Genomic DNA, 27809 nt, shown 5'->3' with positions numbered 1-27809 from the left:
GAGTATAATACATATACTAAATTGATGGCATAAATCAACCGATAAATGAATGACCGAATGAATGACATACAGAAGCTATGGCACGTTGAGGCAATGAATGCACTGAGTGACTGACGGGAGTCATGGGGTTGTGAAGTTGCTGGGAAGTCCACCTCACACTTCACATCTGGCAAACCATCACTCATTTTTGAAGCCCCAACAATGAAAAAAATCTTCCAGCTACACAGCTTCTGAACCTCAGGCAGGACTGCTCACTCAGAACTATGTCTATCCCTCCTTAAGATCACCTGCCATGCTGCACGACAACTGGCACTGGCATTTGGCCTGTTAGACCACAGACCCCCTGGAGGAGGAGCTGTGCATTTCTGAACACACAGAGCCTGGGACCGTGCCTGACACACACAGGAGGTCTTAACAAGAAAGTAAAGAGTTAGTTGAATAAAAGAGTACTTTACATTTCACTTGAACTCCTTACTGAATAAAGACAATGATTTACTCTTCAGGGAAAAAAAAAGAAAACGAAAAACCCATCAATTAAGTAATAAGCTCAGTAGAGTTGGGAAGGAAAAAGAGTAAAACAGGCAGTCATAGCACAGCTGAAAAGCAGACTCAACCATTTATTCTTCTTCTGCACTTAAAACATTTGAGAATGCCATTCTCAGAAAATTACTATAAACGTTCTCATTTATATAATAGGAGAAGCCAGTGCGTGTTTTCCTTCTGTAATTACGGTTATCCAAGAAATCACATTCACTGCACTTCCCCCACCCCTTTCCTTCCCAAAACCACAAAGATTCTCAATTACCATTTAGTAGGTTTCCTTGTATATGGGCACTAGACGATGAGAAAGTAAGTTCTACCCCTTCCTCCTTCGAGCATAAATAAAATGAGGCCAGGGGTTTCTCACTTACTTTGTTCTCTGCTCCTTCCTCAGCACTTCGAACTGTACCTGGCACAGAGCAGATACTCAATAACTAACTGTTGCTTGAATGACTGACTACATATTTGATAATAAAGTCATAAATCCTCTCAGCTGAAAAATCTTTGTTTTCCATTCTTAGTACTTGCTTTTTTTTTGGCATGATATCTAAATGTAACCAAAGAAAACTAATAGAAAAAATTTTAAAGATACCTATAAATTTTTATACATATTCTTCATTCATTCTCTTTACTCCAATTTAAATCTGAAAATTCATATTAAGGAGCCAGAAGTGTCCTAACTAAACTCAAGAAAATGGAGGCAATGTCTTCAGATTTAATGATTTTAAAATCAGTGTGTGAGTTGACTAAATTTGTTTATAGCATTTTTTGTTGAGCAGGAAGTTTTAAGCATATTTCTTAATGCTTTCATTGTGCAACTTAACTTTTTTCCACTGTAAACATATAAAAATGTAAATATGCAGTGAATCCATAGACGATCTGAGTCCTCTTAGTTCACTCTGCCTTCCCACAGGTGTGTATTCCTCTAGCACTAATCTTTGAATTATATTCAAAGCAATCCTGATCAATATAGAAGTCCTGAACTTAACTACTTCGTTACTGCAGAGTTTACAGAGGTGAATTCTGGGTGAAATTTCTAAATCATGCCTTGTTACCACTGGAGATATTAAGTATAGGGCAATTTACCCTGTGTCGCCATACATTTCACAAAGCTGCTAAGTTAAACACATTGCAAAAATAACTGCAATGGCAATTTTAAAATTTCTAAACATTTAGAATATTTCAAATAGACTAAAACTTACCTAGGGGAAAAAGTAATGTATATTCATATATTCACCACACCACAGATTCAGTTTGCCAAATTTGTCTCAAAACTTTTTGTTTTTAATGGACTAGGTCTTCACAGATATAGAGATATAGCTAAAGCTTTCTGTGAACTGCTGCTCAATCTCCCACATCCTCCCCCACCAGCCCTTTCCCAGGCACTCCCTCTAATGACTTTGGTGATTATCATTACTGTCCATATTATTCTTTTACAAAATATTTCTCCCTAAACAATATTTGCAATATTTTCCGTTACTTTAAACTTTATATAAACTGTATTTACAATATGCTCAACATAGAATAACACCCGATAAATGCTGTTAGTCTTTTTGTCTTTTTGCCATGGCATATGCTTTTTTTTTTGTCTCTTGACACTGCATTTGAGATTTACTATGTTGAGACATGTAATTATGATTAATTCCCTTTAGCTGTGTCACTGGGCTCTAATCAAACCACTCCTGTCTGAAAGCATCTTTTTCTTTCTTTCACCCAGCAGCTCCTGGGATCCAGCCACCAGCTCAGGAATGCCTCTCCCCCAAGACTACTTCCTTTGACCTTGGTCTTTTAAAACACTTTGTTGGTATAGAGTGATTTTTTCTTGTAATTTAAACAGGCCTAGCATTACTGTTTCCATTTAATGGACATGAGATAATTTAGAGGTTTTAAAGTGATTTTATGTATAGACCATGTAAACTGAATAAATAAATACATGAGAAAACAAGTAAAAGAAAGACCTTGTAATAAACATTATGTACTGTATTTAATGTTTTAATGCAAATGACTCCATAATTAAGTCTGTATATGTTTCCCTGCTCACATACTAGGGAGTTTTTCTAAAATCACAGCTAGTAACAGAACTGCTAGGTTAAAAATGGGTACAATTTTACTTACTAGCTACTACACAATTGTTCTGCAAATTAGGCTTATCAAGCTATGCAAAAGACAACAGGGTCTAAAAATGTCGCTTTCTAAACACCCTTACCAACATTTGGTATTGTAAGAATTTAAAATATTTTACCGATTTCCTAGATCTCCTTGTTTCTCATATATTTCACCAATTTCTAGTGAAGTTGAACATCTTATCAATTCTTTATCCATCAGTCCAGTATGGTCCCTTCTAGAAATTGCCTGCTTCGATCCTCATTTGTCCATTTTCCTATTAGTTACTGTCCTGCTAATTTATAGAAATTCTTTATAAATATGAAATATTGATCCTACATTGTTTACATGTGTTGCAAACATCTACTCCCAGTTTGTGACTTGGCTGTTTATAGTGATTTTTATTGAACAGGATATTTTTATTTGGATCAATGTGTCAACTCTTTTATTCAAGGTTTGAATTTTATATTTCATTAAACAAACTCATTCTTATTTTAAGTTTATAAGAAATCATCTTACATTTTATTTTTAAAATTTTAATATTTTATTTACATAATTAGGTATTTAACCTAAATGCAACAGATTTTTTTTATATTTGAATGGTATAGATTTTTCTTTTCTATATGGATAACATAGTACTTCCAGGTTAGTTATTTACCAGTCCATTTTTTTCTTCAGTGATCTGTAATGTCATCTCTATTATGTATCACGTTTACATTCACATGCAGGCAACAGCATTCTTTCCCTGGTTTAAAAAATCTAGATCAAGAGGACAGTAAGTTGTTTTAGTCAACACAGCCTGCCATAACAAAATGCCACAGGCCAGGTGTCTTAAACAACAGACATTTATTTCTCACAGTTCTGAAGGCTGGGAAGTCCAAGATCAAAGTGCCAGCAGATTCAGTGTCTGGTGAGAGCTGATTCCTGGCTACAGAGGGCCTCCTTCCAGCTTGTGCGTACATAGCCTTTCCTCCATGTGTGCTTGTGGGGAGGGAGTTGACTCTCCTGTCTCTTCTTCTTATGAGGACACGAATCTCATCATGAGGGCATCACCCTAAACCTAACTACATCCCAAAGGCCCTCCAACCATCACACTGGGGGTTAGGGTTTCAATATATGCATTTCGAGGGAGCACACAAAACACTGAGTCCGTAACATAGGTGCTCAATAAGTGCTCTTTGATGCATCAAAAAGTAATTTAGGGCTTCCCTGGTGGCTCAGTGGTTGAGAGTCCGCCTGCTGATGCAGGGGACACGGGTTCGTGCCCTGGTCCGGGAAGATCCCACATGCTGCGGAGCGGCTGGGCCCGTGAGCCGTGGCCGCTGAGCTTGTGCATCCGGAGCCTGTGCTCCACAACGGGACAGGCCACAACAGTGAGAGGCCCTAGTACCGCAAAAAAAAAAAAAAGTAATTTAAACTGATTCTCTGCAGCAGCCTATTACTGAAACATCTTTTAAATCATCTTTCCCCTCTATGAATACAGAGCTAACCCTAGCTATAGAGGAGCCTCATCATTTGGGTATTTAGCTTATAATATTCTAATTGTACACATCTAGGGAGATAAAGAGAGAAGGAGAGAAACAAGAATTTAAGTAGCCTGAGTGAGTCTGCCTGCCCTTCCATGCACTAAATATAACCAGGGGGGTAGTGAACAGGGAGACACAAATTAACTGTGCCTACAAGGTATGTCGGTCCCTGGAACCTCTCTCAGAGTAATCAGCTTGCAGTGTGTGCAGTGTGGTTCTAGTTTGAAGATATGCATTTTTCATATACGTATTTTACTTCATAGAATTGTACACAAATCTCCTTACGCTGCACTTTATGTCAAACTTAACGGATTTCTAAAGGCATTTTTTTACTATACATGGTTTCTGCCCTAAGTGCTGACTAAACCCTAATTGCTGAGGCAGACACTACTCCACCGTAATCAGTGTGTCAACAGAACATCAAAATACTCTTCTTCTTTAAACAAGAGGTCAGATAAAAAGAGAAGTTTCTAGTCTTCACTCACAGGTGAACCAAGAGGTGCAGGGATAAGAGTGATTTCTGAGATAAAGCCAGCATGAAATAGAAAACTAGTGAGGATGTGCTGTATAGCAAGGGGAACTCTACTTGGTGCTCTGTGGTGACCTGGATGGGAGGGAAATCCAAAAGGGAGGGGAATATGTGTATACATATGGCGGGTTCACTTCACTGTGCCGCAGGAGCTAGCACAACATTGTAAAACAACTATACCCCTGATTAAAAACAAAAATAAAAACAGAAAACCCCAGCATGTCTTAGTTTCCAAGGTAAACACAGGTATACCAGGACCCTGAAAACCTGGAAACAGAGCCTCTGTCCACCAGCAACAACTGGGCAACAACAACTTGGCCCTTTCCTCCTGGATGAAGAAATGAGTTTGCTGACACTGTGTTTGTTTCAAGACCCAGAAAGTGCCAAATACTATGAAGTCACAGAAATGAACATGACACGTTATGGTGGAAGCTCTTCTCAAAAGATGGCAGACACATTGAATAGAAAAGGGTTTGGCTGTACCAAGAAGCGAGTTTCTCAAAGCTACAGAGAGAATGACTTTGCAGGGACAGTGGCATTGCTGAGAAGGTGATTCCCTTAGGAACACTGTTGACAAACAAAGCTTTGCTGATAGTGGCTACACCTGCCAATTCTCTGTGTGGCTAACTCACTTCTGATAACCTTTTATATCAGCTTGTTATGTCAGGAACTTAATCCAGCCCAGCAGTGGTTCTGTGGTGCTGTCCAGACAAGCTATTCTCACCTGAAATGCTTCAATGGCTGTATCTATCCAATGGCAAGGAAAATTAGAATAATTTTCCCAACAATTTATTATACCATAGTAATAGTTTACCTGAGGAACTGGGAGCAGAATTCATTCCCCATTCTTTAAAGCATGATTCCTTTCTGAATCAATCACAGGATATTAGCTCTTCTAGGTATCTCAGAGATTACCAAGTCCCATAACTTGGATAAGAATCTGCAAAGGAGAGGCACTGAGTAGTCCACAGTCGCAACGCTAAGAGGCAGAGCTGGTCTTAAACACCGCTTTCCTAAATCTTTGCATCCTAAATCTTCGCTCAGCATTTGCATCCACAAAGCCAAATGCCAATAAGCTAATCAGGATCCTATCAATGCAGTATTTTCTTGCTTAAACAATTTACTACTTTAAGAGACTAGAGACCTAAAACTTTGTGCTCCTAAGAGCTTAAATGGAATGACACAAGAAAAAATCTGTATAACTGGGGTTATCTGTAATGCTCTTTTTTTAAAGTTAAAAAAAAAAGGAAAGAAAATGGCCGTAATTCTTCTCCACTGACTAGGTTTACTTGTGGTTGGTTATTATTTCAGAGTAGCAGGTCTTAAAGGGACAGCCAGGTCTCAACGGCATGAAGAAAGGTGCACAATTTTTTCTGAAGCTCATCAAATTAATAATGACAATAATAATAAGACTAATAATATGATAGCTAACTTTTATTGAGTTTGCGGGGTTTTTTTGTTTTTTTTTTTTTGGCCACACCACACAGCATGCGGGATCTTAGTTCCCAGACCAGGGATTGAACCTGTGGCCCTTGCAGTAGAAGCACAGAGTCCTAACCACTGGACTGCCAGGGAATTCCCTATTGAGCTCTTATTAGTATCTAAGTTCTATTTATCATTTAATGCTCATAATAAACTATATGGTAGATATTATTTACCTATGAGAAAACTGAGGCATAGAGGAATTTTAAACCTTATGGAGGAAGGAATTGAATCTAGGAATGCCTCCTTAAAAATCACAACCTTAATCATTCCTTACTGAGATGATCCTCTTACAAAGATAGGGAGATGGACTTCAGAACTCTCATCGTCTTTTCTGGATTTAGAATTTTAGTTCACAAAAGGTGAATCTGCTACCTGGTTTGCTGGTACCCTCAAAGAGTTAATGATCCTTCCAAGGCAGAAATTCCCTGGAAGGGAGTAATTCACAGCCTGGGGAAATGCAGACCAGTACGTATAACATGGTAAGCAAATGAGTTCTTTCTATTGCAGTGTCGAGGCTGACACATTACATAGGATCCTCTCTGCATCCTGTGGATAGCAGCATCTATATAATGTACTCAAAATAAATAAGGCTTTGAGTGTATGGGAAAGATAATCACAATTCAATTTACACAGAGACATGAATCGTCTACTGTACGTTACAGTGACTGCTCAACTTCTCAAAGAAAACATTCGTTCTTCTTCTTTCCCAAAGAGCATCTTGCTCATCTACTAACTTCATATTTTCAAATACAGCTGTTTCCCTCTCAGAGGTCAGAAATGCCACCACACATACTGGATCCCCTTGAAGGGATCAAGAGAGAGTCAAGTTCTCAAAAGTGCCTCATGAGCACAAGAAGAAGGTCCAAGTAGTGTATGAAGGGGGATGAGACAGTTTCCATTCTCTTGAAAGATGGCTACTCTCAACTGTAATGGATGGTCAGAGAGTTGCTGGTGAAGAGGGACCGACACACTGCTGCGGCAAGGCACACAGGTGCAGAGTTTTGGAGTATCTACAGGAGAGCCTTCCATCCCTCAGAGCCAACAGTATGGCAGTGATTCCAAACATACAGGCAAAGCTCCACCCTCAAGGTCGTATTACACGTACGTGGCTAAAAATGGAAAATTTCCTACTGTCCCAAAATGGGGACGCTGTTAAACACATATGGTGCATTTTCGTTAAGGAATACTATGTGGTCACCAAAGACCACACTTAAAAAGCACAAACAGTAAAAGATAACAATAAATATTAGATTCTACTACTTTTATAAGTTTTGAGTATTAAAAAAATAAATAGGGGACCTGGTCCGAGGAGCAGGGGCGGGAGCTGCGAGGCCAGGGTGGTGCAAAAGGAAGTGGAGTTTCTAAGTTATCATTAAAGTGAAGAAACGTTATTATTTATTTGAACCTTCTTCTTGTCATAATCTTTGGAAAGATAGGTGTTTCAAGTAAGGGATCAGGACTCCCTCTTGCCAGAACACCAGAATCACAACTAATTGCTGAACAATCGTCAACAGGAAGATACTGGAACTGACCAAAAAGGATACGCCACTACCACAGATAAAGGAGAAACCACAATGAGATGGTAGGAGGGGTGCAATCACAATAAAATCAAATCCCATAACTGATGGGTGGATGACTCACAAACTGGAGAACTATACCACAAAAGTCCACCCAATGGAGTGAAGGTTCTGAGCCCCATGTCAGGCTTCCCAACCTGGGGGTCCAGCAATGGGAGGAGAAATTCCTAGAGAATCAGATTTTGAAGGCTAGCGGGATTTGATTAGAGGACTTCGACAGGACTGGGGGAAACAGAGGCTCCACTCTTGGAGGGCACACACAAAGTAGTGTGCACATCGGGACCCAGGGGAAGGAGCAGTGACCCCAGAGGAGACTGAACCAGACCTACCTGCTAGTGTTGGGGGCTCTCCTGCAGAGGCATGGGGTGGCTGCGGCTCACCGTGAGGAGAAGGACACTGGCAGCAGAAGTACTCCTTGGCGTGAGCCCTCCCAGAGTCCGCCATTAGCCCCACCAAAGAGTCCAGGTGGGCTCCAGTGTTGGGTTGCCTCAGGCCAAACAACCAACAGGGAGGGAACCCAGCCACACCCATCAGCAGAAAAGCAGATTAAAGTTTTACTGAGCTCTGCCCACCAGAGCAACAGCCAGCTCTACCCACCACCAGTCCCTCCCATCAGGAAACTAGCACAAGCCACTCAGATAGCCTCACCCACCAGAGGGCACACAGCAGAAGCAAGAACCACAATCCTGCAGCCTATGGGAAAAAAACCACATTCACAGAAAGAGAGACAAGATGAAAAGGCAGAGGGCTATGTACCAGATGAAGGAACAAGTTAAAACCCCAGAAAAAAAAACTAAATGAAGTAGAGATAGGCAACCTTCCACAAAAAGAATTCAGAATAATGATAGTGAAGATGATCCAGGACCTTGGAAAGAAAATGGAGGCAAAGATTGAGAAGATGCAAGAAATGTTTAACAAAAACCTAAAAGAATTAAAGAACAAACAAACAGAGATGAACAATACAATAACTGAAATGCAAACTACACTAGAAGGAATCAATAGCAGAATAACCGAGGCAGAAGAATGGATAAGTGACCTGGAAGACCGAATGGTGGAATTCACTGCTGCAGAACAGAATAAAGAAAAAAGAATGAAAAGAAATGAAGACAGCCTAAGATACCTCTGGGACAACATTAAACGCAACAACACTCGCATTATAGGGGTCCCAGAAGGAGAAGAGAGACAGAAAGGACCCGAGAAAATATTTGAAGAGATTATAGTCGAACACTTCCCTAACATAGGAAAGGAAATAGCCACCCAAGTCCAGGAAGAGCAGAGAGTCCCATACAGGATAAACCCAAGGAGAAACACGCTGAGACACATAGTAATCAAATTGGCAAAAATTAAAGACATAGAAAACTTACTGAAAGCAACAAGGGAAAAACAACAAATAACATACAAGGGAACTCCCATAAGGTGAACATCTGATTTCTCATCAGAAACTCTACAAGCCACAAGGGAGTGACATGATATACTTAAAGTGATGAAAGGGAAGAACCTACAACCAAGATTACTCTACCCGGCAAGGATCTAATTCAGATTCAATGGAGAAATCAAAAGCTTTACAGACAAGCAAAAGCCAAGAGAATTCAGCACCACAAAACCAGCTCTCCAACAAATGCTACAGGAACTTCTCTAAGTGGGAAACACAAGAGAAGAAAAGGACCTACAAAAACAAACCTAAAACAATTAAGAAAATGGTCATAGGAACATACATATTGATAATTACCTTGAACGTGAATGGATTAAATGCTCCAACCGAAACACACAGGCTTGCTGAATGGATACAAAAACAAGATCCATACATATGTTGTCTACAAGAGACCCACTCAGACATAGGGACACATACAGACTGAAAGTGAGGGGATGGAAAAGATATTCCATGCAAATGGAAATCAAAAGAAAGCTGGAGTAGCAATATTCGTATCAGATAAAATAGACTTTAAAATAGAGAATGTTACAAGAGACAAGGAAGGACACTACCTAATGATCAAGGGATCAATCCAAGAGGAAGATACAACAATTATAAATATATATGCACCCAACAAAGGAGCACCGCAATACATAAGGCAACTGCTAACAGCCATAAAAGAGGAAATCAACAGTAACACACTAGTGGGGGACTTTAACACCTCACTTACACCAATGGACAGATCATCCAAAATGAAAATAAATAAGGAAACAGAAGCTTTAAATGACACAATAGACAAGATAGATTTAATTGATATTTATAGGATGTTCCATCCAAAAACAGCAGATTACACTTTCTTCTCAAGTGCACATGGAACCTTCTCCAGGATAGATCACATCTTGGGTCACATATCAAGTCTCAGTAAAGTGAAGAAAATTGAAATCATATCAAGCATCTTTTCTAACCACAATGCTATGAGATTAGAAATGAATTCCAGGGAAAAACAGACACATGGAGGTTAAACAATACGTTACTAAATAAGGGATCACTGAAGAAATCAAAGAGGAAATCAAAAAATACCTAGACACAAATGACAACGAAAACGAGATGATCCAAAACCTATCGGATGCAGCAAAAGCAGTTCTAAAAGTGAAGTTTATATCTATACAAGCCTACCTCAAGTAACAAGAAAAATCTCAAATAAACAATCTAACCTTACACCTAAAGGAACTACAGAAAGAAGAACAAACAAAACCCAAAGTTAGCAGAAGGAAAGAAATCATAAAGATCAGAGCAGAAATAAATGAAATAGAGAAAAAACAATAGCAAAGATCAATAACACTAAAAGCTGGTTCTTCGAGAAGATAAACAAAATTGATAAACCATTAGCCAGACTCATCAAGAAAAAGAGGGAGAGGACTCAAATCAATAAAATTAGAAATGAAAAAGGAGAAGTTACAACAGACACTGCAGAAATACAAAGCATCCTAAGAGACTACTACAAGCAACTCTATGCCAATAAAATGGGCAACCTGGAAGAAATGGACAAATTCTTAGAAAGGTATAAGCTTCCAAGACTGAACCATATAGAAAATATGAACAGACCAATCACAAGTAATGAAATTGAAACTGTGATTAAAAATCTTCCAAAAAACAAAAGTCCAGGACCAGATGGCTTCACAGGTGAATTCTATCAAACATTTAGAGAAGAGCTAACACCCGTCCTTCTCAAACTCTTGCAAAAAATTGCGGAGGAAGGAATACTCCCAAACTCATTCTATGAGGCCACCATCACCCTGATACCAAAACCGGACAAAGATACTACAAACAAAGAAAATTACAGACCAATATCACTGATGAATATAGATGCAAAAATCCTCAACAAAATACTAGCAAACAGAATCCAACAACACATTAAAAGGATCATACACCATGACCAAGTGGGATTTATCTCAGGGATGCAAGGATACTTCAATATACGCAAATAAATCAATGTGATACACCATATTAACACACTGAGAAGAAAAACCATATGATCATCTCAATAGATGCAGAAAAATCTTTTGACAAAATTCAACACCCATTTATGATAAAAACTCTCCAGAAAGTGGGCATAGAGGGAACCTACCTCACCATAATAAAGGCCGTATATGACAAACCCACAGCAAACATCATTCTCAATGGTGAAAAACTGAAAGCATTTCCAGTAAGATCAGGAACAAGCCAACGGTGTCCACTCTCACGACTATTATTCAACATAGTTTTGGAAGTTTTAGCCACAGCAATCAGAGAAGAAAAAGAAATAAAAGGAATACAAATTGGAAAAGAAGAAGTAACACTGTCACTGTTTACAGACGACATGATACTATACATAGAGAATCCTAAAGATGCCACCAGAAAACTACTAGAGGTAATCAATGAATTTGGTAAAGTTGCAGGATACAAAATTAATGCACAGAAATCTCTTGCATTCCTATATACTAATGATGAAAAATCTGAAAGAGAAATTAAGGAAACACTCCCATTTACCATTGCAACAAAAAGAATAAAATATCTAGGAATAAACCTACTTAGGGAGAGGAAAGACCTGTATGCAGAAAACTATAAGACACTGATGAAAGAAATTAAAGATGATACCAACAGATGGAGAGATATACCCTGTACTTGGATTGGAAGAATCAATATTGTGAAAATGACTATCTACCCAAAGCAATCTACAGATTCAATGCAATCCCTATCAAATTACCAATGGCATTTTTTACAGAACTAGAACAAAAAATCTTAAAATTTGTATGGAGACACAAAGAACCCCGAATAGCCAAAGCAGTCTTGAGGGAAAAAAACGGAGCTGGAAGAAACAGACTCCCTGACTTCAGACAATACTACAAACCTACAGTAATCAAGACAATATGGTACTGGCACAAAAACAGAAATATAGATCAACGGAACAGGATAGAAAGCCCAGAGATAAACCCACATTCCTAGATTGGTAAACTAATCTATGACAAAGGAGACAAGGATATACAATGGAGAAAAGACAGTCTCTTCAATAAGCGGTGCTGGGGAAACTGGACCGCTACATGTAAAAGAATGAAATTAGAACACTCCCTAACACCATACACACAAAAAAACTCAAAATGGATTAGAGACCTAAATGGAAGACTACACACTATAAAACTCTTAGAGGAAAACATAGGAAGAACATTCTTTGACAGCAAGATCTTTTTTGATCCACCTCCTAGAGTAATGGAAATTAAAAAAATAAATAAACAAATGGGACTTAATGAAACTTAAATGCTTTTGCCCAGCAAAGGAAACCATAAACAAGACGAAAAGACAACCGTCAGAACGGGAGAAAATATTTGCAAACAAATCAACGGACAAAGGATTAATCTCCAAAATATATAAACAGCTCATGCAGCTCAATATTAAAAAAACAAACAACCCAATCCAAAAATGGGCAGAAGACCTAAATAGACATTTCTCCAAAGAAGACATACACGTGGCTAAGAAGCACATGAAAAGCTTCTCAACATCACTAATTATTAGAGAAATGCAAATTAAAACTACAATGAGGTATCACCTCACACCAGTTAGAATGGGCAGCATCAGAAAATCTACAAACGACAAATGCTGGAGAGGGTGTGGAGAAAAGGGAACCCTCTTGCACTTTTGGTGGGAATGTAAATTGATACAGCCACTATGGAGGACAGTATGGAGGTTCCTTAAAAAACTAAAAATAGAATTACCGTATGATGCAGCAATCCCACTACCGGGCATATACCCAGAGAAAACCATTATTCAAAAAGACACATGTACCCCAATGTTCATTGCAGCTCTATTTACAATAGGCAGGTCATGGAAGCAACCTAAATGCCCATCGACAGACGAATGGATAAAGAAGATGTGGCACATATATATTACTCAGCCATAAAATGGAACGTAATTGGGTCATTTCTTGAGACATGGATGATCTAGAGAGTGTCATACAGAGTGACGTAAGTCAGAAAGAGAAAAACAAATATCGTATATTAATGCATATATGTGGAACCTAGAAAAATGGTAGACCTGAACTGGTTTGCAGGGCAGAAGCTGAGACAAAGATGTAGAGAACAAACGTATGGACATCAAGGGGGGAAAGCAGTGGGGGTGTGGGGGTGGGGGTGTGATGAATTGGGCGACTGGGATTGACATGTATACGCTGGTGAAAAATAAATAAATAAATCTAACCACTTATGCTTTAAATAATGCCAAGGGGAAAAAGTTGCTTAAAAATATTCATTTAGAGCAGCAGTAATTGACCTATCGCCATTTGCTGGGTACCAGGGAAGCTGATATTTAGCCTTTCCAAGAATGTAACAGATAACTAATATCACAAACCAGACATCTATTCTATTCTGGCAGTAGCACCAAGGGTTTTATCCTGCAGAAATCTTGCACCAGCTTGCCTCTAAGTTTTCAGTCTCAAAATTTTAGGCTGGATAAGCTACCTCTCTCCCAGAGAAGTCACTGGCTCTGAGACTGCCACAGAAACAAAGCATACTTTTCTCTATTCGCCTATTTGCCATCCAGACTGTCCTGAAACTTGAGATCACTGCTGGGAACAAGTGAGAAAAAGGGTGTAAAAACTTCTTATTCCTCCCTCTTCCCAAGTCCATCAAACATAAAATCTTTGTTATACTGCTTTAGTCAACTTATGTTACCCCTATTTGTGCAATGGGTTAAAAATAAATATGGTAGAGATTATTGAAATAAAATCATAAACTAAACATTAATCTTCAATTATGAGAAAATTTCCATAAAATACTCATTATGAGCTTGAGACTCTCTGGACACTCTAAGAAATGAGTTAATTTTTCCTTATGGGAAGTAAAGAGGATTGACCAAACATGAATTTTTCCTTTTAAGGAAGAAGCACATGATTTGATATGTGTGTACCTTTCCAGAAGGTAGATCTTATGTACTATCCCAAAGGAAAAGAACATGTACATTTTGAAGAACTCCTTTGAAAAACATCTCTTTGATTAGAAATGATGTTTGCTTCTTTTCAAAATATTTCTTGGGCTTCCCTGGTGCTGCAGTGGATGAGAGTCCGCCTGCCGATGCAGGAGACACGGGTTCGTGCTCCGGTCCAGGAGGATCCCATACGCCGCGGAGCAGCTGGGCCCGTGAGCCATGGCCACTGGGCCTGCGCGTCCAGAGCCTGTGCTCCGCAACGGGAGAGGCCACAACAGTGAGAGGCCGTGTACCGCAAAAAATAAAATAAAATAAAATAAAGTAATAAATAAAAATATTTCTTATACAGAATAAACAGAAATCTACCTCTTAGGGTACCAAATGTGGGAAGAGAGTTGTGATTCTCTATCATCACGGGTCCTTGAGAAATGTTAGGGATAGAGTCAATCACTTTCCTTTTGACCTTAGAATTGTACCCTATAAGCCATACAAAGACTCCCCAGTAAGGCAAAGACACCTCTATGAGATCTACCCTCAACCATCAACAATGTAGGTTCTGGAGCTAAAATGGTGAATACTACAAGGGATCTCTCCTTCAAGAAGAGAGCTTATAGAAGTATGAAAATATCCATTTATTGCTTGTTGCTTTATTTGAAGGAACTCTAAGGCCAATTCAAAATGTAGTCTAACATAAAGAGGGGGGAGGCAACCCCAAGTTTCCAGAAACTAAATACTTTCTCTTTCACAAATGAGGAAATGTAAATGAGAGGCCTCATCAGGATAGCCCCCACGTTTCCCCAAGTCTAGTGTATAATCTCTCAATGACAAGTGAAATATTTTGTCTTAGAACTGTTAAAAATATACCAAAAATGTCAACCCAGTATGGATAAAAGTAAGTTCAACTAAGGTTTTTAAAGTAAGCATTTTACAGATGGTAATCTAAGGAAGATGCATAGTTTTCCATGCAATACATCTTTCTTTTCCACACATGACTGCTAAACAAACAACTGAACCTGAGACTGATATAACAGAAATAAAGGCTCAAGTCCCAGGAAGACTACAGTCACCCTCTACTGCATGCAAGTAAAAACACATCTACAATAAAATGTGAATTCTAGAAGTAAGTTTGTTACAAACAGAACTATCCATTCTTACCCCAGCCCCAAGACCTTCCCCCTCACCATAAGTCTTTCCTATTTCAGGTCAGGACAACAGTGTCCACCCAGCTACTGAAATCCCCAAAATAGAAAGCATCTAATTATTCTTTTTCAATAGCCATCCACCCCAACTCAAAGAATAAGTTTTGTGTAACATTTGAGTTTTTATTTTCATAACGTCAGAACAAAATTGGTAATCATCAACCCATCTCACAATCTACCTGTATACGTGGCTCTCACAGATGCCATAAACATATTAGCTATATCAATCAATAAATCTATGCTTCTTTCTTTGTGAAGTTTTCAATTTGTCAACCAAAACTCTGTTTTCATCTATAATTCCTCTAAAATAGTCACATTCAAAAAATGATTTATAAGAAATTAAAATATTTGTTAAAGTTTGCCAGGCCTGGCATAATATTTTTTAAAAAGTCTTACAAAATAAACGTTAGATGAACTTATTTTTTGTAAATTAATTGTGTCATTTAATCTTCATGATTTATATTTTCAATGTTAATAATAACTTATACAAATGATACCTTAAAATCAATTAATGTTATATGAGTACAAAAAGTGCTTGCACAGATACAGCTCTGGAAATGATATTATATCGTTACCTTTTTTGACTTATGAATCACAATTTTCTAAATATTTAAACTGCACCTTTGCCAAAGATGCAATGTTTCTTTTTCCTTGTCAGTAAAGTACGTTTTCTTCTTCCTTGACAAGACAAAAAATGAACCACTCCAATTTATGAGTCATGAGCTAATCTTTTTTAAAAGACAGTTTTAGAATATAACTTCAAGTAAGTTTCCTCTAAGAATTAATGAATTACAATCTCTCAGAACCTTAGTCACTGAAGTATACACTTCTGAGAATAGAGGCAATGTATGAATTTGCTTAGAAACACTCAATGATATCTTTCATTATTGACAAACTAATTCTGTTGTACACAAAGTGCCTAAAATTTTACTAAATGGCTTGTGGAAGCTCAAAGACTGATCATTAGAAATTCTCCCTTCCACTAGGAGGATGCAATGTTCTTGGGGCTGAGGTATAAAATGAATCATTTGACATTTGAATTCATAATTGTACTGGCAAAATTGATTCTGGGTATTTCACATGAGAGTCCAGAATTTTTCTGGGAAATTGGCATCATATGAAATGTGTTAATGTCACATTATTAAATACAGAATTCGGGAGCACAACTTTACAGTAGTTTGTGTGAAAACATATGGGTGTTCATCTGCCCAGGAGAGCAATATGAGCCATTGGTGAGAACTGTGCTAAAAGATCATTTTTAGGAAAAAGTAAAGCTATGATTCTCATACAGATATAAAAAGGAATGCACATTAAAGATTTTACTTTACTTAGATGAGGAAATCAAGCAGATGTTGTAACTGAATGAAGGGAAAAGGAAGAAAAATTCATATGGAGTAAAGGAATGTTGAAATTAATTGCAAATGTGGACAAAACCAGTTTTCCACAGAAAAAAGGTACTCAATTAAAATCACTACTGCACAGAGAAGAGTTTATATATCTATTATTACCTGCAACTTACAAAGAGGTGCAAAATAGCTCAGAGACAAGAAACAGAGCTAGAATCTGATAACCAAGAAGGGAAATCTAAGAAGCCTGCATTAAAAAAAAGTACGTGTGTGTGTGTGTGTGTGTGTGTGTGTGTGTGTATATATATATATATATATATATAGAGAGAGAGAGAGAGAGAGAGAGAGAGAGAGAGAGAGAGAAAGGTTTTTCACTGAATACATTTTTTTCTACACATGACTGCTTAATAAACAACTACAACCTGAGGCTGATATAATAGAAATAACGGCTCAAATTCAAGGGAAACTACTGTTACCCTGTACTGCATATAAGTGAGAACACATCTAAAACAAAATATAAATTCCAGACATAATTTTTTTAAAACCAGAACTACCCATTTGTCCCCAGCCCCAAGACCTTTTCTCTCACCCTAAGTCTTTCCTACTTCAAGTGAGGACAGCGTTGTCCACCCAGCTACTCAAATCCCCAGCTAGGAAGTGTCCAATTCTTCCCTTTCAATCACCATCCGCCCCAACTCTAAGGCAAGACAATGCATCATCAAGTCCTTGTTTGAACATGATAATCTCTTTTGGTTTACTGGAAGCCTCTCACTAGTCCCCAGACTCTACTCTTGCCTCCCCACAATTCATTTTTCTTAAAACAGCCAGCGTATTCTTTTAAAAATGAGATCAGATCAAGTCTCTCCACACTCAAAACCAATAGATAGCACTAGGATTTAGAATAAAATCCAAATCCCTTTTATGGGGCATCCTAAGGCCCCAGAATATCTGTCCCTGCCTATGTCCCTAACTTCAATTCTTCTCATTTGCACCCTTATTCAACTTAGTCCTTATTTATTGGAATCCTCTTGATCCTTTGATCACACCAGCCTGGCTCCCATCTTTGCACTAACATTTTCCTTTATTTGGCTCTCTCTTGTCCCAGATTTTTGAATGCCTGGCTCCTTTTTTGTCTTTCAAAGGCAATTTCCTTAGGGATAACTTCTTGCTCCATTCAATATAATATAATGCTCAAGAACACTGTTTTTTATTTTATTTTTTTCATGGCAACTTACTGCTGAATAAAATTTTAAATTATTTCATGAATATCACCTATGTCCCTGCCCTAATAAGCAAATTACCTAATTTCAAGGACTGTATCTTTTTTGTTCATGACTGTACATAAACACACAATAAGATTCTAATACTGTTGGCCATCAGTCAATATTAGCTGAGTGAATTATACTTGTTTTCTTTCTTCAGGGAAGTGGATAAAGTACATTTTTCTGACGTATGATGAAAGTTCTAGAATTTGTGATAGATAAGTTCAGACTACTGAGGGAAGTCTGATTTAGAGAAAAGAGTAACTTAGAAGATCTGCAGGTATGTTAGCTTTAGGGCTAATGGGGAAGAGGAATTAGACTCATTTTCTTAGGTCTATCAGCATCTAATTCAAGAAAGACTAGCAGGAGTTTATTTATTTATTTATTTTTTGTGATACGCGGGCCTCTCACTGTTGTGGCCTCTCCTGTTGCAGAGCACAGGCTCCGGACGCGCAGGCTCAGTGGCCGTGGCTCACGGACCCAGCTGCTCCGCGGCATGTGGGATCTTCCCGGACCTGGGCACGAACCCATGTTCCCCGCATCAGCAGGCAGACTCTCAACCACTGAGCCACCAGGGAAGCCCAGGAGTTTATTTTTAAAGAAATCAGAATAAAGTCAATGCTGGGGAAATGCTGTAGGCTTTACAATGATAGCAAGAGAAGCTCCCCTACGTAACAGTGAGAGCTGGAATCAATGTCTCCAGTTTAGCCTGAGTATACATCTGATAGAGAAACATCAGCTTTCTGATTTGTTATACGGAGATAACAGTCTTATATTCTTGTTTCTATTCTATTTAGTTGTATAGATCCAAGGAGATTATTTATGAGGATATACTTTGAAAAATGAAATACAGTACTAACATGAAGCACCACTGTCATTAAACCCATCACTTAACCTCTAAATCTCCATTTCCCTATTTAAACTATCTCAAAATGCCTCTCCCTCTGCTTTTTGAGTCAGAGGTAAATGGAAAAGATTTTATTTTGCTGCTGATGGTAGCAATACAGGTTGCATTAGAAATGAATGGGATGGAAGGACTCTGTTGATTTTGTTTAACCCTGCAATCGGATCCACAAATGCACAGGGCATTCACAGAGTGGAAATTTATGCCTCCAACTAACAGCAATAAGGTAAGTTTACTTTAAAAATGATATTTGGGGAGTGTTCAATTACTGTGAAGTTATGCCCCCAACCAAAACGTCATCCAGTTCCCTAGAATCATCCACATGTCTTCTGAAAAGGTTTCCTCATTTGCCTCATCCTTCTGGCTTGACTGATGGCTCCCACCCAGCCTAATCACTATCACAAAGCATATGTTGGTTTAGGCAATAACAGACCTTCATAGATCATTTACTGGATTCTCCCTTGACGTAAATTGTTATTTTTCTTTGTTTCTAGCAATAATAATACCGGGCACTGTGTAAAAACTAGCTACCATTGACTGAATGATTGCCAGGTTTTCAAGCACTGAGCTAAAAGCTCAATGTGCATTAACAATGATAATAACATTTGAGACAGACACTGTCACAAGTGCTTTGCAGTCATTATTAGTAACTCATTTCTTTCTCAAAAAACCCTGTGAAGCAGATACAATCTTCCCAAATTTACAAAACAGAAAAGTGAGGCACGATAATATTCCAGAACATGACAGCATTCACAGAACTGGTTACGTGGTTAAGTTGCGCTGGAGCTGTGATGGAAGCTCTTAAATGTCTTGCCACAATGCTGGAAAGCAGTTATTGTCTTCAGTAGAAAGATACTGAGATCAATTCTCAAAATTCTGAAGTGACTGGCCCTATTTGCATAGTAAAGACTATGTGATAGGCCAAGGACTCTGTCAAAGTAACCAGATTAGGTCCAAGATGGAATCACTCATGCTAAGCCCCACATCAGCAAACCAAAATTTATCTAAGTTTCCCTACCTGGGCTCTCCAAGCAAAGGAAGGCCCAGGTCAACCAACCAATCATGCTTGCCTGCTTACCAAACCCTTATCCAGCTCCTTGTTCCATATAAGGAAAGGAACTCTCATTAACCCATTAGCAAATGACCAGTACATCGTCCTTGACCCTGCTCACTTTGGTCTATAAAAAGCTCTCACCTTGTACTGCTCTTCAGAGCTCCTTTCTACCTGCTAGATTAAACAGTACCCAAGTCATGAATCACTGAATAGAAGTCAACTAGATCAGTAAGTTATCTGTAGAAAATTTTACTTTAACAACTCTACGGCGATCCTTTCCAAATCCATGATCTCAGCTCTTCCACATGCCTCACGAGCTTTATATCGTGAGAGAACACTGTGACCTCAGTTTCCTCAGGAAAGTGACTCCTCTCTGCCTAATCATATCATAAGGGAAACCAGGGCTAGAATCAGTAAATGTTTCCCAACAAATAGAACTAAACAGTAAAGTGTTTTAATCCCAGCACATCATTCATTCTAATCACTATATTCTCAGGGGCAAGTACTCAGCAAGCTGTGGGAATGACATGCACTGTTTCCATTAAAGTCATAACAGAATCTGTGCACAACACTCCTTCGAAAACAGCTCCCTTGCTCCTCTTCTAGTGAATATTAGCATCTACAATGTGTTCTGCTTTGCCTCTGCATTCCTGGTCTGAAACTCTTTTCTGGAAAAAAGGCTTACAAAGAGTTCCTGGAAGTAAGAATTATAGACCCCCAGGGTACCTAAGGATAGGAAACTCACAAATTAATCCAATATGTAATTAGTTTTTTCCTTTTTCTCAGAGATAATAAAAATTAAGTGTTCTCACAAATATAGTAACTGAATATCCAAAACAATATTACTGAATCATATTGGCTTAAAATGTACATGATAGAAGACTCACTTGATTTTTGTCATCAATTAAAAGTTATTAAGTATTAAGGAAATTATATTTTATTTTTTTGGTCTGAACATGTTTTATGATTCCTACCTAATCACATCTCCTTCTAAAAAAATTATCTACCTTTTTTAGAGACAAGAGCTAACATGTCCATGTTTTATTTTATAATCATAGCTGATACCTTGTGAGTCATAGTTGTTCGGGTTGGACTAAGGAACTTGAACCCTTGGACTGGCAGAAGGCTGTGCTTTGTGGAGCCTAGTTCAAAAATAGGCTTCACCATTCATATCTTTCCCTGGGAATCTGGAAGGGTGTAATTGAGAGATTAGATAGTTAGAAACGGTAATAAAATAGTTTTTGAATAAAAAGGCAATAATTAATCTCAAACCCTTTACTTCTCGTATGGCAGAATTTTTCAACTTTGGCACTACTGACATTTGGGGCTAGAAAAAATTTTTTTAATTTTTACTTTATATTGGAGTATAGTTGATTAACAATGCTGTGTTAGCTTCAGGTGTACAGCAAAGTGACTCAGTTGTACGTATACATGTATCTACTCTTTATCGAATTTTTTTTCCCATATAAGTTATTACAGAGTATTGAGCAGAGTTCCTGGTGCTATACAGTAGCTCCTTGTTGGTTATCTATTTTAAATATAGCAGTATTATTATTGTTATTTTTAACGCGGGTTGTTACCTGGTGCATTGAATGATGTTTGGCAGCATCCTTGAACTCTAATGACCAGAAGCCAGTAGAATCTCCTTCTTCAGTCCTGACAATCACAAATGTTTTCTGACATTGTCAAATGTCCCCTATCAAAATCACTTCCAGTTGAGAATCACTGCCTTATGGATCTTGAACCAGTAGATCAATATACATAGAAATCAAAAGGGGAAATTTAACAGCTGTCATTCTGGTAAAGCCAGAATACAGCTTGGAATTTAAAATCAAGACTTCTTTCAGGACTTTCCTGGTGGTCCAGCAGTTAAGACTATGCACTTCCACTGCGGGTTCAATCCCTGGTTGGGGAACTAAGATTCCCCATGCTGCGTGGTGCGGCCAAAAAAGAAAAAAAAAAGGATTTCTTTCTTTCCCTCTGAAGTGAAACTAGTGAGAAACAGAAAGAACAAGAGAATGAGAATAAGAACGAGTGGTAAATTCTTGGCAGCCCAGGTCCCAATTCCCTCAATCATATTAGTTACATATTCCCAAATGAAGGAGTTGCTCTGAGGAGAAAAGAGGAAAATGCTTTCCTTACCCCAACAGAGGCAAGGCTTCCTATGTTATACATGAGATTAAAATACAAGTTAGAGAAAAAAATGTGTGCTGTAGAAAGGGGACAAAGATAATCTAGGAGAAGTAACCTACGCAAATAGGCAAGCTGGACAATGAAGATGTAGAAAACCAGCGTCAGCAGATAAGTTCCAGAGGTTGGAATGGGGAATACAGCAGATGGACACAGAGCACCAAAGACTCAGAGAGGGAGCAAAATATTTCTCTCTACGCCTCAGCTTCCAGGTCCAGTCAGAGTCCATATGTAATTATAACAACCATTTGTCCACTGCAATAATCTGACTGAATTCTTCCTTGTAACCAAATGAGCCAGATTCAAACACTGATACTGCTATCATTTGTATGAAAAGAAGAGTAACTAGTCAATAATGTCAATCCAAATCTGAACCCATGTCATTTTTTAAAAATTCAATTTTAACAGCTAAAAGGCAGGCTTGATTTTTTCGTGGATTTTTTTTTTTTTTTTTGGTAGTACGCGGGCCTCTCACTGCTGTGGCCTCTCCCGTTGCAGAGCACAGGCTCCGGACGCGCAGGCTCAGTGGCCACAGCTCACGAGCCCAGCCGCTCCGCGGCATGTGGGATCCTCCCGGACCGGGGCACGAACCCGTGTCCCCTGCATCGGGAGGCAGACTCCCAACCACTGCGCCACCAGGGAAGCCCTTTTTCGTGGATTTTTAAAGCAGTTTTGAGAGAGAAAGAAAAAGAATAAATGGCATTTTGCATCTTTCCTGGCATCCCAAGACCTTAAACAGCTTAAGACTAGGAGATAACTTCCTTTCCTCTACTGATTTTTCCCTTTTAGTTAGGTGCCTTTATAATAAGTTCAGTTATCTTTCTCTATTATATTTTTGTGAAAACTGCTTTTCTCTGCCAGAGATTTTATCTACTTCCTACACCCTTAAGAGATTCTATTTTCTTCTACAATTTTCAGTTCCTCAGAGTGCCTCTTCTAAATTTTCTAAATGTAGCACTGTAATCAAGGTTTCTAACTGTAAAAAAACAAAAACACAACAACAACAAACAGGCCTCAAGTTTCATATTTTTAGAACAATGGCCAGGTGTTACTATGAAAAACCAGTTTCAGTTTGTCACTGATAAGACAAACTAAACTAAGAGGACTTTTTTCTTTACCCTCCCAAATGCGTTGAATGTACTATCCTCACCTCTATTTTTTTTCTTCCTTGCATTGCTTAATTCACCTTTTATGATGGCAAGCATCAGGCAAGTCTTAAAAACAAAACAAAACAACTTCATCGTTTGCTATCATACGCCTTAAACAATGAGTCATCTAAAGAAGTGAACATTCTTGTTATTTCAAATCATTACTGAAAATTAGAAGCAAATGAAGCTAGAATATAAGTCTCAGAATTTTAAAAACTTGAGAAACATTAAAGAAAACGCAGTTCATCTCCCACTGTAGCTGGAACAAATAAACCCCAGAAAACTTTGCTCAAGGCCAAACAATAAGTAGGTCTGAGAGTTGAACCTAGATCATTTTACTCTAAATACTGTTCACCACTCTCTGGCCCTACCATTATAACACACTGTCTCTATGTCTTTCTCTACTGTGTCATATGTAGTCACCATGTAACTAAAAAGTATACTGAGGATTTAATTTTTCTATCAGGTAGGTTCACATTGAACCACCCTAGGCATTATGAGGGGAAAATAGAAGCTAATATTTATTATCCACTCTGTGCCAGGCATTTGGCTAAGGAAACTGTATGCAAGTATCCCATTTAATCACCAAAATGTTTGCAATCTATGAAGTAGGCACCAAGGCAGTCTTACTCAGGGTTCAGCTGTAGAGCATAGAATCTTTCCTAGATACCTGAAGTAGAAAAGCTTATAATTAGAGAGAAGGGAAGCAACAGACCCTAGACTGAGGTTCTGGTCACACCAGGCTGCCACAACAGCTACTGCCTCTGCAATGGTGAGGAAGCAGATTCTCAAATGAGGAAACACCGCTGAAGCTGATGACTCCAGCAACTGAGAACCTCTGCCACCATCTGCACCAGAAAATTCCAAATCCATGTCCCCGTGAGAATGTGTGACTTGCAGAACTAAAATCACATCCAGAACCATAGCTGTAAAGGAGCTGGGGAACATCCTGAAGAGACTGGAAAGGGAAGAAGTATAGGAAGGCACACAAGAAAGCAGTGGGAGTGGATACTGCAAAAGTCAATATAAACAAATTTATAGAAAACTCCAAATGCCTTCTGAACAATTTCTGATCCTCAGGATCAAAATCCCAAAAAGTATAATAACATCACTTTTATAATAAAATAATGAAAATTAATTTGAAGACAATATTAGATTGAAAGTCACTGTAGGAGAGAAAGGGTTTCCTAAAAGAAAATTGTAATCTGGAAAAAAAAAAGAAGAAAGTGTTTCTTTTCTGAGTTAATGTCATGTTAATATAAGTCTAACTTCTAGAAGTAACTTGTAATTACAATCATTTATTTTATTTATTATTTTCTGCTTTTACTAAAATGAATTTAGTACATGGTTAGGTTTTGGATAGCTGCCATCCACACTAAAATGAACAGTAATGAAACTTGCTATTAGTGCTTTTAAGAGCATGCTAATGTTACTCATTAAACACTGGATGGATTGTTTCTCAGGCCATGTTCCATGGTAGCTGCATTTGATTATGTATATGTTGGCCGAAATGCTGGCAAATGACATGGACTGTCCTCCCAGAACACGCATGGAAATGAAATGTGTGCATCCTGAGGCGAGGTGGGTGAGAAAAGTTCGGCACTTAATGAAATCAACAAAGAGCCTGTTTGTCAAGGGTGACTTGAAGTGTGTGTAAATGATCCTTGCCTCCATAAGCACGATGAGGTGATTTTACCATCAGTGATTTTAGGTGATTAAACACCTCTGGTCTGCTGCTCCCATTAAGCAGCACCATTACTTTCATCCTTGCAACAAAGCTAAGGTTTATGCTTTATTAGGGAGTCTGTGGTGACTAGATGTGTCATTATCTGTCCTACCATCCACCACTGGGTTTAGAATTTTTACTTCAAAATGACCACCATTGACTCTTTCAGATTCCTTCTAGTTTACTATTTAATGTGTGCTTGTTCTGCACTATTCTCGATGGAGCTCATGCTGTTTATGTTTCCAGAGTTTCTTAAGACTCATCCTTGAATAAAGATTAGGAAAAAGTCATTTGCGTTTCCTCCAAAGAACAGCTATTAGATGGGTAATGGATCCTGGAGCTCAGATTATTAAATATTCAACTGTCCTTCTGGATCATCAGGAGGTGCATATCCCAGTTTGACAGAGACAAAGTTAGCCTATAAAAGGACCCAATTTCTCTGGTTAAGGGCTGTGAATCTCATTTTATAGGGTATGCAAGAATGATCAATGATTTTATTTTCATTTAATCAAATTATATTCAGCCTCAAAAGCCTAATGGGCTGCTAGGAAATTCTGATCTCTGCCATTGCTGGGTGTATCACCTTCAGGGTTCACCCATAATTTAGGACATTCTAGAGAAAGAGCTTCATCTTGCAGTCTTCTGCGGCCACAGCAGAAATCCTCATTATGCAAGTCTATAATCTAAAAGCTATTTGATTTTACGCCATGTATGTACCTGGGGATGTACGCTGAGACTAGGAGCCTCTAGAATCTCACCTTCAAACTGCTTCCCATTCCTTCCAAAATCCTGTCACCATCAATGTGCATCCTCCAAAATTCCAATCCTAAACATAGGCACTTAGTATCATCTTTCCAGGATGCTCAGCCTTTAAAGATCAAAACCCAGGAGAGGAATATATCATCCAGGAAATTTCTGCAAGTTAGCACTGAAATACAAGCCTGCCCTGAGACAAAAGAGCATAAAAGGTGCTAAGATACTTTTGTGAAATGTGGCTGGGGAGGATTCAGACGAGGAGAAAAAAATTAAGAAGAATTATTTCCATAAATTATTCTGAATACTTACTGTGTGCCAGGCACTGTTTTAAGTGCTATATTTGAATGGTGTTTTACTAAGCTCTCAAGATAAGTCCCAAGTGAGGATTAAATGAAACATCACTAATACATGCCAAACAACTATTTTAAGCACATTCGAAATATCATTACCTCATATAATCACATAACAACTCTATCAGGTAGGAACTACTGTTATCACCAAATGAAGAACTAAGGCATAGAAAGATAAGTAAGGTGCTGGAAAGGGGTCACTGGACCTGTATGGAAGAATGTTTTTTAAACGGGACATTGGCCTTAAGCACTTAGAAATCTAAGATAAGCATTTTAAAGTTATTCCAAACAGGGCTACATGAATGGCCAGAGTGGACAGCTTCTCTGTGCCAAAAGATACATAATCATAGATCAAAAAACAATTACCACTTTCAGTGTGTAAGATATTTTAACAGCTATTTTGTTCTAACAGTTATTAAAGTGAATATAGAACTGACTTATATCAGTGGTTTCACTTTTCATACTTAATTACCCAGTTACCCTTATAAAGCACTAAAGAAAATATGGGGGAGTCAAGATGGCAGACTAGGAGGGCATGAAATTCGCATCTTGGCACAACTAGGGCACCTACCAGGCACCGGTAGGGGACCACGGACGCCTAAGGGGACGGGAGGAACCCCCAGCAACCAAGTACGACATGGGGCATGGGGAGAGTGAGTGGGGAGGAGAAGTGGAGGTGGGACTGGACTGGCGCCCCTGAGGGGCAGCTGGGGGAGAGGAAGAGATTCCACACCTGGAGGGGGAAATTGGGGGACCACTGGGAGGGCAGAGGATCAAAACGGAGGGTGGCTAGGTTTCCCCTACCCTCTTGGGCCCCAGAAGCCTGATGAAATCCCGGACCTGATCCTCTGCCCACCTAAACCCCTCCAGCTGCGTGGGTCCTGACGGAGTGGGAGGGAGGAAAGGGGGAGCAAAAGTAAAGGCCAGACCTCTGGAACCTGCACCCCTGAGGGGCAAATGGGCGGGGGTAGGAGATCCTACACTCAGTGGGACCAGCCCACAGTTAGGGTCCAGCGGCGACTGTGGAGACCCTGGGGGAGACCATGGGGGAGGGCGTGGAGGAACAGAAAGGAACACGGCCAGTGCTTTCCCTGCTCACTTAGGCACCGGGGAGCCTGTTGGGCTCCCAGGCCTAATCCTCTGCCCTGGGAGCCTCCCTCCTACCAGGTAGAGCCCAAGCCCTGCCCCTACACCCCCACCCAGGGCCCCACCTCTACACTCGGAGACCCCTTCTGAGACCCCCTCCAAACACCCTGGGCCTAAACCCCACACACACACCCTCACCCATGGCCCTACCTCCAAACTCCCGAAATCCACACTCCAGAGAACCCCTTTGGATGTGCTGCCTCTCCCATTCTGTGTAGGTCCTAGGCAGAGGCCCCACCACACACTTGAATGTTGCCCAGCCTAGTCCCCACACCCAAGGCCTTTTCTGGCTGTGTGGGTCCTGAGTCTAGGCTCCGCCCCACACTCAAACGTCACCACCCTGGCTAGGCCCTGCCCAACCCTAAACCCTGCCCCTGCCTAAGTTCCACCCCCCCCACCTAAACTCCACCCCCAAGAGCCAAGGCCTTTTTTTTTTTTTTTCCTTTTCTCTTCTTTTAGGTCAGGGTGCTGTTTTACCTTCTTCTTGATAATTCATTAATATAATTATTTTTTTCTAATAAACCTTTTATTTTTCTAATTTTATTTTATTCTCTATACTTTGTTATTGTTCTGCTCCTTTTGGGTTGTTCCCCCCCACCAC

General features: G+C 39.1%; 1 long non-coding RNA gene across 4 annotated transcripts in view; it reads right to left on the bottom strand.

Moving 5' to 3' along the window:
- LOC149744023 (uncharacterized) overlaps positions 1-27570 on the bottom strand; it is a 68872-nt gene extending 41302 nt beyond the window's left edge. Inside the window, exons 1-3 of one of the 4 annotated variants that reach the window (XR_016391567.1) lie at positions 27359-27570; positions 21473-21548; positions 20958-21079 (exon numbers count right to left, since the gene is read on the bottom strand). This is a non-coding gene — a long non-coding RNA (uncharacterized LOC149744023). Of the gene's footprint in view, positions 1-20957; positions 21080-21472; positions 22341-25714; positions 26734-27358 lie in introns of those variants that run through there. The other 3 variants (XR_016391566.1, XR_016391568.1, XR_016391565.1) reach the window with 3 other exon arrangements.
- Positions 27571-27809: the final 239 nt, after the last annotated feature.

This window comes from Delphinapterus leucas, unplaced genomic scaffold (assembly GCF_059928025.1).
Source record: "Delphinapterus leucas isolate spDelLeu-1000000601 "Yukka" unplaced genomic scaffold, BTC_Dleu_Yukka2 spDelLeu_asBTCV2_sq25, whole genome shotgun sequence".
Classification (NCBI taxonomy): Eukaryota; Metazoa; Chordata; class Mammalia; order Artiodactyla; family Monodontidae; genus Delphinapterus; species Delphinapterus leucas.
Note: the sequence above shows the minus strand (reverse complement) of the source record. Positions and strands in the feature narration are given on the sequence as shown.